Below are 16,589 nucleotides of genomic sequence, written 5' to 3' on the forward strand. Positions count from 1 at the left end.
TCCACCAAGGGAGGCGAGGCTATAATACACAAGTACCACGTGTATTATAGTTTGTAATATTTGCATAAATTTGTACATATACTTTAATAAGTGAGTTTGCATACTCACATCGACTTGAGTATTGTAATAAGACCACTTAAGTATGTATATATACATGGTATATGTTTTGTATGATTTGGATTTGCTTCTTGATTTCCATTGCGTGACTAGTTCTGTGCACAAAGTTGAGCTCAGAAAACTTGCGCATGGAGTAATTATGAGTATCATCTTGTGTTGCAGAACTAGGGGGATTATGTCGGGAACGTTAGGAAACGAGACTGAAGCGCAGCGCATGGAGCGCGAAGCAAAAGAGAAGGAAGAGGCTGACGAAGCAGCCAGGAATCAATTTCCACCACCACCACCACCCATGACACAGCAAAACTTTATCCAGTACATGCAACTTGCGGAAGAGAGGCAGCGTGTAACACTGGAGCTGCAGAACAAATTCCTTCAGGATCTGATGCAGCAGAATAGGGTGGAGAGACCTGAGAACCAGGGAGTCACATTAGCAGACTTCCAAAACACCAAGCCGATATATTTGGCATACGCGCCCGAGCCGATGGACGCGGAAGATTGGTTGATGGATACTGAGCGCAAGCTCAACACTGTTGGATGCAATGACCAAGAGAAGGTCCGATATGCTACCCATCTGCTATGTGGACCTGCCGCATCATGGTGGGACAACATTGTAGCCGTGTATCCGGCAGGAAAGGTATTCACCTGGGAGGAGTTTGCAAGGAAGTTCAGGGAATCCAATGTCCCTGAAAGTATTGTGGAACTGAAGCGTCGAGAGTTCGAGAGTCTCGAGCAGAAGGATAAGGCAATCCTGACCTATGTCAGGGAGTTTTCCAAGCTATCCCGGTATGCGGTTGAGGAAGTCAATACCGAGGACAAGAAGAAGAAGAGATTTCTGAGGGGGTTAAGTCCCCAGTTTAAGGTGCAGCTATGGATGATGAGAGCAACGGAATTCCAAGAGTTGGTGGATGCAGCCATCACTCTTGAAGATGACTTTAAACAACTACAAGAAGAGAAGAGGAAGAAGGCCAAGTATGAGCCTAAGAGGTTTGTTAGTAACAAGCCCAATACCAGCTTGAGTTTCAAGCCACGGTATAATAACAACAACAACAACAACAACAACAACAGCAATCAGAGGAGGAACCAAGGATATCAGTCTGCAAATCAGATTATATGCCATTCCTGTGGTTTAAAAGGACATGTCATGAAGGACTGTAAGAAACCCAAGATCATATGCTTTGGGTGTCGTCAGGAGGGGCACATGCTGAAGGACTGCCCCAAGAAGAATAGTGGAGGAGGAGGAAATCGAGGAAACACCGGAGGGAATTGGAAGGATAAGAAGCCCTTCGGCAAGCTGAATTGTACCATTCTGGAGGAGGTGGTCAACTCTGACCAGGCGGTGATAGGTACGCTTCAGATACTCACTCATCATGGCAAAGTACTTTTTGATACTGGTGCAACCACATCATTCATTTCTCAACAATTCATCATCAAACATGGGATTAGTTGCACTAAGTTAGATACACCCATAACCATACTTTCTGCGGGGGGAACGATATTAGTAACCCATGCCAAACAAAAATAAGTCATTATGATCAATAAGTGCGCGTTTGACGCGGACCTGTTCATTTTACCGATGAAGGACATTGATGTCATTCTTGGTATGAACTGGTTAGAAGCTAATGGAGCATTGATCGACTGTGTAAACAAGACGGTGTCACTAAAAAGTCCCGATGGAAGTAGAATGATCTACCAAGGCGACAAACATACACAGATTGAAGTGGAGCTACAGCTGAATAGCATGAAGGAGGTTAAGTTAGAAGATATACCTGTAGTAAATGAATTCCAGGATGTGTTTCCTGCGGAATTACCTGGTATGCCACCAGATAGGGAGATAGAATTCACTATCGACCTAATCCCAGGAACAGCTCCGATTGCCAAAGCACCATATAAGATGGGGCCTAAGGAATTGAAAGAACTCAAGGAACAACTGGATGACTTGGAACAGAAGGGATTCATTCAGGAGAGTGTTTCACCATGGGGATCACCTGTGATCTTCGTGGATAAAAGAGATGGAGGAAGAAGGATGTGCGGAGACTACAGAAATCTGAACAACGTCACAATCAAGAACAAGTATCCACTTCCAAGAATACAAGATCTATTTGATCAGGTTAGAGGAGCGGGAGTCTTTTCCAAGATTGATCTAAGATCCGGTTATCACCAGATAAAGATCAAGAAGGAGGACGTTCCGAAAACTGCCTTTGTCTCAAGGTATGGACACCATGAATACCTTGTAGTACCTTTTGGATTGACCAATGCCCCAGCAATATTCATGAATCTCATGAATAAGATTTTCATGCCATATCTAGACAAGTTTGTCATCGTATTCATCGATGATATCTTGATATATTCCAAGAACAAGGCAGAACATGCCGATCATTTGAGATTAGTGTTGCAAACACTAAGGGAACACCAACTTTATGCAAAATTCAGTAAGTGTGAATTTTGGCTAGATCAAGTGGAATTTCTTGGTCATGTCATTAGTAAAGATGGAATCGCTGTCAACCCGAGCAAGGTAGCAGCAGTGTTAGAATGGGAAGCACCCAAGACTGTCAAGGAAATCCGAGGATTCCTTGGAATGGCAGGATACTATCGGAGATTCATTGAAGGATTCTCTAAGATAGCAGGACCAATGACAAAGTTGCTAAGAAAGAACACACCATTCGTGTGGTCAGAGGAGTGTGAGAAGAGTTTTCAAACTCTGAAGGAGAAACTCACCACGGCACCGGTGTTAGCAGTTCCGGAAGTCGGCAAGGATTACACCGTGTACTGTGACGCATCCAAACATGGATTGGGTTGTGTACTCATGCAAGATCGGAAAGTGATATCCTATGGATCGAGGCAACTTAGACCTCATGAAGTAAACTATCCAACACATGACTTGGAGTTAGCAGCGGTCGTATTTGCACTTAAAACATGGAGACATTTTCTCTATGGAGCTAAGTGTGAGCTCTATACAGACCACAAAAGCCTCAAATATTTCTTCACTCAGAAGGAACTCAACATGAGGCAGAAAAGATGGCTAGAATTGATCAAGGATTATGATCTGACAATCAACTACACACCAGGGAAGGCTAATGTAGTAGCAGATGCCCTGAGTAGGAAGAGTACTGGGGGAGTGGAACAAGAAATATCACCGGAATTGAGGAAGGAAATAAGCCAAGCCCAAATACAACTTTGGGAGAAGGAAGCCCATGAAGGATTATCGGCGTTACAAGTAGCCGATGAGTTGAATGTCAACCTGAAGAATGAGATAATGATGGGTCAGTTGGACGATCCATTCATTGTAGAAGAGATGAGGAGAATAGATGAGGGAAGACCATCAGAATTTCACCGTGGAGAATCTGGATCTTTGTGGTTCCAGAAGAGGATTTGCGTTCCGGATATTGCTGAAATCAAGGAAGTAATACTCCGGGAAGCTCATCAAACACCATATTCAATACATCCGGGAAGTACAAAGATGTACATGGATCTAAAGGAATTATTCTGGTGGAATAACATGAAGCGGGAGATAGCACAATATGTGGCAGAATGCCATACCTGCCAGCGAGTGAAGGCTGAACATCAGAGTCCCGCAGGGAAGTTACAACCTCTACCGATTCCAGAATGGAAATGGGAGGAGATAGGGATGGATTTCATCACCGGACTACCCATGACCAATAAAAAGAAGGACATGATATGGGTAATCGTGGACCGGTTGACGAAAAGTGCACATTTCTTAGCGGTAAACCAGCAGGATAAAGGAGAGAAACTTATCGATCTTTACATCAAAGAGATCGTAAGTAAGCATGGAGTGCCAAAGAAGATCGTATCGGATCGAGGATCCGTGTTCACATCAGCATTCTGGAAGCAACTTCACGAAGCTTTAGGATCCAAGTTGGATTATAGTACCGCGTATCATCCACAAACAGGTGGACAAACTGAGAGAACCAATCAGATCTTAGAAGATATGCTTAGGGCTTGTGCCCTAGACTTCGGAGGATCATGGGAGGAGCATCTACCTTTAGCAGAGTTTTCATACAACAATAGTTACCAAAGCAGCATCAAGATGGCACCATTTGAAGCTCTGTATGGAAGAAAGTGTAGATCACCAATTTGTTGGTATGAAGCCGGAGCAAGCAAAGAGTTCAACCCTGATTATGTCAAGGAAAAACAACAAATCATTGACATTATCAGAGACAGGCTCAAGATAGCCCAGAGTCGGCAAAAGAGTTACGCCGATCAGAAGAGAAGGACGTGGGAGCCACAAGTTGGAGACATGGTTTATCTTAAGGTAAGCCCGATGAAAGGACTCCAGAGGTTTGGAGTAAAAGGGAAACTCAGTCCTAGATATATAGGACCTTTCAAGATACTGAGTCAGAATCGAGGTTTAGCCTTTGAATTGGATTTACCCGGAAGGCTAGATCAAGTTCACAATGTATTCCATGTGTCACAACTTCGGAAATGTTTGAAGACCCCAGATGAACCAATATCACATGAGGAGCTTGAGTTACAACCAGACCTGACATACATCGAGAAGCCAGCCAAGATTCTCGAGGAGAGTTGGAAACAACTCAGAAACAAGGCGATCAAGTATTGCAAGATACAATGGAAGCACCACCCCGAGAGGGAAGCCACCTGGGAAAAAGAGGAAGACCTGAGGAAAACATACCCCGAACTGTTCAGGTATTACAACCACAACTTCGGGACGAAGTTTTCTTTAAGGGGGAAAGGCTGTAATGTCCCAGGTTTAGAGACGATTGAGGGGTAGATTTTAGAAAGGGATGTGCATTGCATAGTAAATTCTGGGGAAATTTCGCGCTTTTAAACAAAAACTGCATTGTAGGGGAACAAGTTTCTCTCTCGACACCTTACAGGGTTAGGGTTTCGAGGGTGTGACAAACTTGTATCTCAACCAACTAGATTAGGGTTTTGAGAAGAGAGGGGAGAGTTTGCATCACAAAGTTAAGTTACATGATTGAAGTCAACTCAAAGTTGAATTTGAATTTCAAATACAAACATAAAACAAATATCTCATTATTTAATTGAAAGGAAATTCACTAAGTTAATAATTAAAATACAAATAATAAATAATGCACTTAATAAATAAAGCTCATTAGAGAAACCTTGAGCTTTATTGATCATTACACAATTTACATTGTCTTCACAATATTCATAATTATGAATATATAATAATACAACACATTACAAGAATTGCTTTGATAAAAGATGAAAAGGAAAATTACAAGTAAATGAAATATATCCTAAACTACAATGTGATCTTTAACTTGGTGATCTTCATATCCATTTGATCATCATCTTGAAATCTGCACACAAACACAAAGAAAGGAAATCAAGTGTCATGCCAAGTGGCATAGCCACTTGGCAGATTAGCAAAGAAATGGAATTGGAGAGGATATGCACATGGATCTGCCGAGCTGATCCATCTCCAAGTCCTGGTACACCACACCAGGCTACACACACACACAGGCAGCTCACGGTACATGTGTGCATGCTCAACACCAAGGCATGGGGTGTGCATGCATCACAGCACACACACACACACCAGCAGTGAGTCACAAGCTGAGCCAGACCAAGCTGTCGACCAGGGGAAGAAGAAGCCAGCCATATATAAACCTCTTCAACAGTGAACCCTAGCCATTCCATCGGCAGCATCTTCAAAGAGTAAGAACACCAAGAACAGGAAGAACAGCCAGAGCTGTTCAACCTGTCCAAGATCACCACTGAACCAAACCAAGATTCACAAGCTTGCAAGGAGGAGAAGGGCAGGCAAACCAAAACCACCAGAAGCAATCCTCTACACCAACAACTCATTCTAGGAGCTGGAGTGAGGTATACACATCATCATGAACAAACCAGAGGGTTTTGTTCATAGATTGCACAAGCACACAGTATGCCCTAGTGACAGTAAAAAAGGAATAGGAGCATGCCAACAGGCCATGAGCATCACTGGATGCTCATAAGCAATCACAGGAGGGTCACAGCCAGAGATGGAAATGAACAGATAGAGCTAGGAAACACAGAAGCAAGCTTTCATAGGCACATAGCTTAGCAATCTTGCGCAGTAGCACACGCATAGCGCAGCAGCATAGCATAGCAGGAGCATGCAAACATGGCGCTGCAGAAGAACACAGCAGTGCTTGCGTAGGCAAGCACACCACAGCAGCGGGTCTAGAGGTGGAAGAAGGTCAGGCACAGGAGGGGAGCAGGAAAGGAGGCGCACTTACCGGAGTCGAGGAGAGCAGCACAGCCATGGCGGCCACGGCGGCACGCGTCGGGCGAACGACGGCGCCAGGCCAAGGCCAAGCTAGGCCATCGCGGCACCGTGGCAACACCCGCACCACAGCGGCGAAGCCAGGGCGAAGTCCAAGCACCAGGAGCGCCAGGAACGGCGGGATCGAACGGATCCCGTAACCCTAGCACCAGAGGGGGTCGAGGCCGAGAGCAGCTGGTCGCCCGCGTCAGATCGACGCGGATAGGTTTGACCACCGTCGTGGGGCGCGTCGATTGCGCACCATGGCGGGGGCCAAGTCCGGCGGAGCTCGCCGGAATCAAGCGGCGACGGCGGAGGCGACGCGGGTCGCCAGAGCGGGTTAGGGTTAGGGTTCGGACACGTGAGCGAGTGAGAGAGAGAAGAGTGGGGCTGGTCGAGCCAGACCGGGCCGGTCGGTTCGACCTAACCCACTGGGTTGCACCGACAGGTGGGCCCAGGGGTGTTTTTGTCTTTTCACAAACAAATAAAAATGCTGAAACTTTGAATAATAATAGAAAATTGATAAAAGCTCTAAAAAAATAATTAAAAATATGAAAATAGATCAGCATAAAATTCTCTATAATAATAAAATACAAAAGAGAGTTTTTGAAGACAATTAAAAATAAGTCTTCATGTGAGGATTTAAATAATCATTTAAATCACACATAAAATTTTCAATAATAAAATAAGTCCATTAATGAATTGGGACTTCAAAAACACCTTGACAACATTTCAAGGTTGTATTTTACTTTAATTCATGTATCCCCAAATTATTCTTAGTATTAACCTCTTACACGAATTAATAACGATGTCGGAAGGGGGGAACAAACCCTAAAAATGGAATCATGCATAAATTGCTTCTTTAACCATTGCCCTTATCGGACAATGATGCTATTTTTCAGAACAAGAGGACAAGGGTCAGTCCATACCTTCCAACTGCAGAACTTTGCAGTGTTCAGGCAAGTTCATCACTTGCTCATGTCATTTGAGTATTTTTATCAAATTACTTGCAAAGTATTATGGTTATCACTATTGCACAAAAATCAAAACCACTACTTTCATAACTATGAATATGACTATGTGGTGGGCAATGGAACCATGGATTGTGTTGATATGGTGGAGGTTCCATTGCATGGGCTTATATCCATCTAGGATTAAACAACAAATGTCGCCAGTGATTCTTGTGCCGTAATATCCGTGTTAACCATAAGATCCGGAGTGGGACGGAGTAGTCAAAAGTGTTTCCACCTCTCGTTCATCAACGGATGCGCTTTACCATAGACACTTGTATCTGTCAGGGCAAGCGGTGGGCTGGGGAAGCCTAAAGTCCCCACGGCATAGTCCGTAGACACTTGTCGCTCGAAGTGCAAGCGGTGGGCTGGGGAAGCCTAAAGTCCCCACGGTATTGCGGTCTATGATGGGTTGCAGCTACGGCGAAGGAGTTTGGTTAACGAGTCCCAAACTGTTGTCGTGGTCGGGGTCCATCCTTAAGTGGTATAAGAGGACCGACGAGGACCCAGGGTCGGGGTATGCAACAAAGGGTGGGTGTTCGAGGTAGCGGAGGAACATGATTGGCTAGACCTTATACCGGGCCTCACACCTAAGGAAGTGTGGACGGGAAAGCTGCCGGTTGGCACCAAGGTTAAGATCTCTTATGGGTAAAGCAACACACCTCTGCAGAGCGTAAGAATCGTGACTGTCACTCCTCGTTCCGGATTGAGGAACTGCGAACGCGGCCGGAAAGGAGCTCCATGAAGTTCTAGTAAACCGGTGAAGGCTGACGGACATAGCTCTTTGAAATAAAAACAATCTCTTGAAGAAATGTTTATCAAAACTTGCATTGGTATTAGACTTTCTGGTCTAGTATCGTAGCTAGTGCATAAAACACCTCTTATCTAAAATGAACTTGTTGAGTACGCTCGTACTCATACCACTCTTAAACCCCATGCTTAGATTGTCTGAACCGTCTGGAGGAGGAGGACTACGACAGCAATGATGGAGCCGAGATCATCGGCTACGAGGAACCAGACCTCTCAGGAGGTGTTGAAGGCGTAGACTACATCATAGTCTACGGATCCGGGGAGGCTTCCGGAGGAGAACAAGCCTAAGGATATCAGGAGGAGTAGTAGTAGCCGAGCAGCGCGAACTCTTACTATTTAGCTGCTCGTTTAAATAAATGTTTAGTTTAATGAGACAATGGTATTGTAAGTTAAGTTGGGTTCGCCTCGAACCCAGGAGTTATCCTCTCCGAACCCAAGAGGAGCTCCGAGACGACTTGTGTATGATGATTGTAATAATATGTGAATGAGTTATGGACCCTGCTATGTTCTGTTGTACTACTCTGAGGGATGTAATATTTGCGGAATGGTACTTCGCGAATGTTATATCAACGACTGACATACTACAACATGCAGTGGTATGCAGGGTCACCACAGTTGGTATCAGAGCAAAAGCTTTGACCTTAGGTTGGAACCTAGTAAATGGGACTAAACGTTAGGAGTCAAATAGGATCAGTAAAGAATTCTCTAAAAATATGGTGTATATTCAATTGAGAATACAACAATCATATCTTTTAGTGCGATAATTCTTTATTATCTCTATTATGATGCATTATTACTAATCTTATAATCTTTCTATTTCTACAGCCAACATGGCAAGTGCACGACCGGGAAGAAACGTGAAAGTTATGGATTCCACACTGAACGAATACCAACATGGCAAGTGCACGCCTGGCCATCTTTTTGCTGTTAACTTTTGACAGACCGACTAAATCCAACACACACAAATATGAAACTATGTAATCCCTGTACCACTTAAACAAACATTAGTGTATCACATATATTGACATCAAACACACAAAACATAATGTGAGAGATGTTCTTTCAATAGTGATGTGTTGCCATGCCATATCTGGTCTTTCTAGTGGCTCAAGTAAACCAGGGTATGGGCAATGTTCTGCTTAGCTCGTTGACAAACGGCACATTCAATGATGTAATGTTGTGTGTCTTTTTTGAGTCCAGGCCAGTAAAACAGTCGTTTGATTCGTTGATAGGTTGCAACCATGCCCGAGTGATCACCTATAGCTGAAGCATGAAAGGAACCAAGCAGTTGATTTTGCAGGTCCTTGTCTGCACCAATGTAGATTATTGATTTATATCTCAGTATGCCTGCAGTGAGTGTAAATGTGCCAGTAGTGTCAGGAGTGACTGCTAATCTTTGTAGTAGTTCTTGATAGTGTTCATCCTGCAGGTAACTATTCAAGACAGAGTCAATCCAGGTTGGTTGAATGACAGTGATGGCCATTGAGGAGCAATCTCTTCGGCTAAGTGCATCAGCAACTTTGTTCTCCTTCCCTTTCTTGTAGTCAATTGTATAGGTGAATTCCAATAGCTTGAGGAGCAGCTTGTGTTGAATTCCCTCAGCAACCTTTTGCTATGTAATGAATTTCAAACTCTTCTGGTCGGTTTTTATTTGAAGTTCACTGCCAAGGAAATAGTGCCTCCATTTTTTGAAGGCTTCAAGAATTGCCAATGCCTCCTTGTCATAGGTGGACATAGCAGCTGCTCTAGGTCCTATTGTCCTGCTGTAGTAAGATATTGGCCTTCCTTTTTGCATGAGGACGGCACCTAACCCTGTCCCACTGGCATCAGTTTGTAACACAAAGGGAATAGAGAAATCTGGTAAGGCCATGACTGGTGCTGTAATTAAGCTTTCTTTCAACGAATTGAAAGCCAGTGTTTGTTCGGCTGTCCACTTGAAGGAATCTTTTTTCAACATATTATGCAGGGGTCTGCAAATGAGCCCATAATTTTTGACAAAACGTCTGTAGTAGCCCGTCAGTCCTAAGAAACCTATTAGTTGTGTTATATTCTTGGGTATAGGCCATTCTTTGACAGCAGCAATCTTTTGGGGGTCTGTTGCCACACCAGTTGCTGAGATGATATGTCCTAAATACTCAACTTGCTGAGTAGCAAACACGCATTTGGAATGTTTGGCTAACAACTTGTTCTTTCTGAGTGTTTCTAGAACAATATTCAAATGTTGTAGATGTTCTTCCTTGGTTTTGCTGTATACCAGAATATCATCGAAGAATACCAGCAGTATTTTTCTCATCAGGTCAGAGAATACACTATTCATCAAATATTGGAATGTTGTTGGAGCGTTGGTTAACACGTCCTCGAAACTTTCCCAGCTGTCGATGGAACCTGGGGGAAGCTTTTTTATCCATGATCTGGCGGCTCCGCTCAGATGTATCTGGATGCTCTGCATGGTTGTTGCTCTGGTCCCGCCTATCAATTTTACTGTCTCGAGGTAATCCACAAGCCAATCCTCGGGGTCTTGCAAGCCATCGAATTTCTTGAAACTATCGGGTAGCTTGAATCCTAATGGAACTCGAGTTTTTCGGACCCGTCGTGTGAAACATAGAAGTCCACACATGTCCTCTTCAGCAAGGTCTGGTGAATGTCGACGTTCCCTTCTTTCTTGTCGCGCTCTATCGACTCTGGCCTGAGTTGTTGTATCCCTGGCTCCACTTGCTCTTGGTGGATCTTGCACTGCTACGGTAGGTCTCAGACTATTTTTCCTTGCAGTTCCTTCGGGAGGTGTGGCTGTGAACGCTGCTCCCATGGCTCCACATCCTGCCATGGCCATGTTGTACAACGCTTCTCTTGGATCTCCGGGAGGTGGCCTGGACGCTAAGATGAAAGCTTGTGTCGCCATGTACCCTGCTTCCGGTGTTTTTGGGATAATATTTCCCCTCGTGTCGATTGACATAAAAGACATGTCGAGGTTTTGGATTAGAGTCTCTCTTTCAGCTTCCGGTATATTTTGCAGCCGAGATCTTGCTCTCCTCCGAGCTTCTCTGTGACTATCTCCCGAAGTTTCTGAGTGTCGACTTAATTCCGCTCGTCGCCTGCTTGATGCGGAAGCTGCCTCCCTTCTTCTGTTCAAAGCAGCTGTCTGTTTTTCCAACTCTCTTCCAGCTCGGGCAAGTCTATATTGATAAGCTTGCAGTTCTTCGACTGTAGCAGTTGTCTCCATTGGTTCAGAGCCATCCAAAGCTTTCGCAGCTCTATCCCAGGCTGCTTGTGGAAGTTGAACTCTAGCACGCGGTGTGGGCCCGACATATTTAGTGCCCAAACCTCTCCTTAGATCTGAGGGATTAACATAGGGGTTTCCCAAATCGTCGAAAGCCTCTGATGTTTCCTCTTGATCGCGACTTGCTTCTCCAATGGCATAGACTTGGTGATATTTTGGAGTTTTCACTTTGCTTGGTTTGGTGACACCATCATAGAGATTGGTGAAGACCTTCCCGATAGAGGTGGATTTGTCGATGAGGTCTAAGCTGTCGGTGTCTCTCGAATCATCGCTTATATAGGAGTCCGTCGATGATTCGAAGGACATGTTGCTCAAGATTTTGGCGAGTTTTTCACTTGCCCTGCTGCCGATGAAGCGTGGCGACGAAATCTCCTTGTCGCTTGACTCGACGGATGATACTGAGTTTGAGAAATCAATACCATCCGCCGATAATCCCGACGAGATCGGAACTTCGAGACGATACGATCCTTCTTTCTCGACGTGGAAGTGGAATTTTCCAAACGTCATCTTCATGGGCCCCTCCAGATACGGATATGCATCCAAACGGGAGGGCGGGTGAGGAAAAAAATCAACGAGACCAGTTTCGATCTGTTTACCTCTGTCCATGATGTTGCTTGCTATTGATGAAGTCGACGATCTTGAACGTGCCATCGAGATCAGCTCCTTGTCGCCTCTAGACCCCACAGACGGCGCCAATTGACATAGGTATTAACTTGTCAATGCCTACGGATTGTAGACTAGGGTTTAGTTGGATGTAGAGGGCAAGTAGATCTCGAAGGTTTCAGCCGAAAAGTACTCGACGAATATGAAAACTAGGGTTTGAGAAAACAATGATTCGATCCCTTCTGCGTCCCTCGACTCCCCCTTATATAGGAGGCGGAGCCGAGGGATTCGTATTGTACAAGTTACAGAGTCCGGGAAGGTTTCTAACTCCTCCCGCAAGATTACAAACAATGCTTCCTATTACAACTCTAGCTTTTCTTAATAATATCTTGGGCTTCCGAGTCTTCTTATTCTTCGGGTAGTGGGTCTTCAGTAAACCCCGGGTACCATCATCGGCAGGCCCATTGGGGATGCCTATGTCACCAGGTACTCAAAATAGCCAAAGTATGTTCTGAATGCAGTTTTGTGGACATCTTCCTGTCTCATTTTGATTTGGTGGTAGCCGGAGCGAAGGTCCAATTTAGTGAAATACCTTGCACCATTGAGTTCATCAAGGAGGTCTTCAATTACTAGTATAGGAAACTTGTCTTTAATTGTCAAAGAGTTCAGTTTCCTGTAATCATTACATAGTCTCCAAGTCCCATCTTTTTTCCTTACTAGAATAGCAGGTGATGCATATGGACTGTTGCTCTTTGGAATTACTGAGTTCTCTAGTAACTCCTTGATCTGTTGTTCCATTTCTGCCTTTTGTTTGTGTGGAACTTTGTAAGGTCTGACTCTTGGTGGCTCAGCTCCTTGTTTGAGGGGAATGGAGTGATCACATTCTCTTGATGGAGGTAATTCTTTTGGTGCCTCAAAGACATCTGCAAATTCAGCGAGCAATTCTTGAAGGTCTTCATCTGTTTGGTCTATTACTGGGGTATCAGATGTAATAGGGAACACATAATAGCCAGTAGCTCCTTTTGATAATGCCTTTTCCAGTTTGTGGATAGACATTAGTTGCACTCCCTTTTTAAGTGAATCATCCTTGAGAATCACTTTCCTCTTGCCTTCAAATTTTATTTTGAGCTGTCTGGAGTTGTAATCAAATTTAACTGGGCTGTGTGTTAACATCCAGTCCCCTCCCAGAATTATGTCATATCCTTTGAGAGGGAGAACCTTGAAGGAATTTTGGAAGGTGTGGCTTGAATAGTGTACTGCAATTCATTTACATGAGCTCCGGTTTTAAGTTCACCTCCACCTGCTACTAGCACTGTTTCCAAAGTATTGCTAGTTGTCTTGCAGTTTATCTTGGTGGTAAACTTCAAGTCGATTAATGTGTGGGTACTTCCAGTGTCTACTAGTGCTGTAGCCTTTTTGCCGCCAATGTTTTTTCCTTGAACGGCTTGGAGAGAGATATGCATTAGCTGTTCTAATTCTGTGGGACTAGTGGCAGGAGGAGCTTGGTCTTCATCTTGTTGTGTGGATAAAAACTCTTCTTCAGCATTTTCACTACTTTCTTCAGTAGTCATCAAGTTGACAGATTTGTATTGCTGGCATCTATGGCCGAAAAACTATTTCTGGCCACAGTATCTGCACAAGTTTGGTTCCTTGAATTTTGCTTCTGGTTTTGCCACTGGTTTTTCTTGATCTTTCTTTGGTACATGCTCCGCAGAAAGTCTTTGTTTGTATTGAACAGTGTTGCTGTAATTGCCTCTGGAAATAGTATTATTGGAAGTGAATTTCCTTGCTGAGCATTTACTGCTAGTTCCATGTCCCTCGCATGTTCTACTGCATCATACAAATTTCCAGGCTTTAGTGGCTTCATATAATGTTTGATTTCTGGCCTCAATCCATTAATGTAGCACTTGACATAGTAGCCTTCCTTCACATCAGGATTTTCTTTTCTGTATTTTGCCATTTTGTCTTCAAATCGGTTTGTATACTCAGAGACTGTGCTTGTGCCTTGTTTGATGGTATTGAATTCATTCACTACATCATAGGCACTAATTTCAGTAAATCTCTTGAGAAGCACCTTGCAGAACCGAGCCCATGTCAGTTCTTCTTCTAGAACTCCAGAGTTTCTCAACCAGGTGTCTGCTTTACCAGTGACATACATTTGAGCATAATCAAATTTGGCGTCATCAGGAACATAAACCATAGCAAAATATTTTTCCGTTGTCCATAGCCACTCCTGTGGATTTGTTCCATCAAATCTTGGAAAATCCATCTTTGGTGCCTTGGCAATTGATCTATAAAACTGAGCATCTATGTCATTATTATAATGCTTGTCTCCTCTGTTGTTATGCCCTTGGTCCTGATTGTAATGGTTGCGTCTAGGGTGCTGCTGAGCATCAGGTGGTTCGTGCTGCTGGTTGTTGTGGTGGTGTGTTGGCTGGTGGTTGTAGTAGTGCTGCCAGTCAGGGATAGTATGAGGGTAGTACTGGGGATTGGGAGGGTTGTATGGGTCTGGGTGTATTGGGTATTGGTAGGTTGGGTGGGTGTGGTGTTGTGGGTATTGATGCCGGTATGGTTCATGGTATGGATACCTAGGCTGGTACGGTTGTTGTGTATAGTGTTGAGTGTCTGGGTTGGGGTGTAGGTTTTCATAGTACTATGTCTCATGATATGGTTGCTTGTACTCATGAGGTGCATGATCATGCTCCCGGTACTGCTGGTAATGTGGATCATACCTTGAGTGCTCGTGAGGATCGGCGTCAGGTTGTGGTTGCTCTTGGCGTGTATCATTGGTGACATTCGTCCTGCGCCAGTGGGGAGGACCTTCATGCCAAACGTGCTCATCTTTTTCACCAGAGGAGGAAGGTTGTTGCTTTGTTGGTTCTACTTCCTTCCCCGCAGATTGCTTCTCCAGGCTCGCAGTGAGAAGTGCTTCCAGCCGAGAGAATTTGGCTGAAAGTTCTTCCATTCGTGTCTGCACCCCATCGACCTTGCCACCGATTTCTTCTGCGCGATTATTGACACTCTCCAAGTCCAACTTGAGTGCCTCAATCTCCTGCGCAGCCGCTTCCGATGGCTTTGACTTGGTCATTCCGTCGAACACCTTGTGCTCGCTCTACCGCTGCCAACGCCCGCCTCCAAGACGCACGAATCGAGAGCAGCACCGGAATTTGACCGCCAGGGGAGATGATCCCCAGCAACCGCGCTGCTTCGCTCGATTTGCGTCCGAACAGTGCTACCTCCCAGCCGCCGCCGTCGACCACGTCATAGAGGACGTCACCACACCAGCGCCGCCGTCGACACGCACCCCGCCGTCGCGAAAAGGGAGAGGAGGGTGGGATTATGAGAGACCCCAACCACCCCGTCTCGCCAATCCGAACCGCTGCCGGAATCTCGAGCTCCTCTCGCGGAATCTTCTTGAGCTCGAAAAAAATTTCGTCCGAGGATGGACTCGCTCCTGATACCAATTGTCAGATCCCAGAAGGAATCGGACAGATAAAACTCCCGATGTGGAGTACCCTCTATGACTGGGGATTTCTACAAGCTAATTCCTAGAACTATAAACGAGAGGAAAGTAGTTCTTAGGTTTCATTTATTTTCCGATAGCCCTGTCGTCCCCATGAGGGTGGCTATGTATAGCCGGTTCACTTATTACAGTCCAGCAAGAAGGTAAACAGTAAATTACAGATAAGCCAGAGCTTGTTGAAAAGTAACAGGGCAGGCTTCATCTGGACCGTAGATCTTCTCCTCATCAATCCGGACCGTTCGTTCATTATAACCTGTCAACTGAAGAATATGGCAGGAGCTTGACAGTTACAGAGTATCTGACATACGGTAGCTTCATGTTATAGCGGGTGTGGCGGCTAGGATTTCTTCCTAGACCGGCGGCGAGGTTGAAAGGACTGAGAAGTACCGGCCTTGGAGGGAGAGGATGGCGCAGATGATGGAGATATCTTTTCTGGCCTGGCCGACGGGGATTGGAGGAGGAAGACGGAGTGGGCAACACTTGAGATTGGAAAGAAGAGAGCTCAGTCTGGGCACCGCTTTACCGCTTTGACCAACGGAGACCGGAAATCACTGGTACAACAGACCGAAAAATAAATAAACAATCAAGATGACCGGATGCATCTGCATGGAATAACCGGAAGCCTCCCGGTAACCACGATTTTTACACACAAATTTTGAAAAAAATTGGAATTGAAAAGGTTCGAAATAAACTGAACAGAAACCCGTTTGAAAAACCTGAAAATCAGAAGAAAAAAACCACAACCCAAAGGGAACGAAATGCAGTCCTTCGTTAAATGGGCCCGGCTAGAGCTGCTTGCTCTAAGCGGCGATCTAGGTTTCCTCCGCAATGAGCGGAGAATAGGGTTTGCCGGCAATGGTCCTACTCCAAGAACATCTTCAACGGGGCGTCTTTTTTTGATAGGTAAACACAATATATTAAGCTATCTTCAAGGGGGCGTCTAAAACAGCCCGTTAAAACAATTTTACATTGTCTAATTTACTTTTTTGTGAGAGAGGT

Source organism: Lolium perenne, chromosome 6 (genome assembly GCF_019359855.2).
Source record: "Lolium perenne isolate Kyuss_39 chromosome 6, Kyuss_2.0, whole genome shotgun sequence".
NCBI lineage: Eukaryota > Viridiplantae > Streptophyta > Magnoliopsida > Poales > Poaceae > Lolium > Lolium perenne.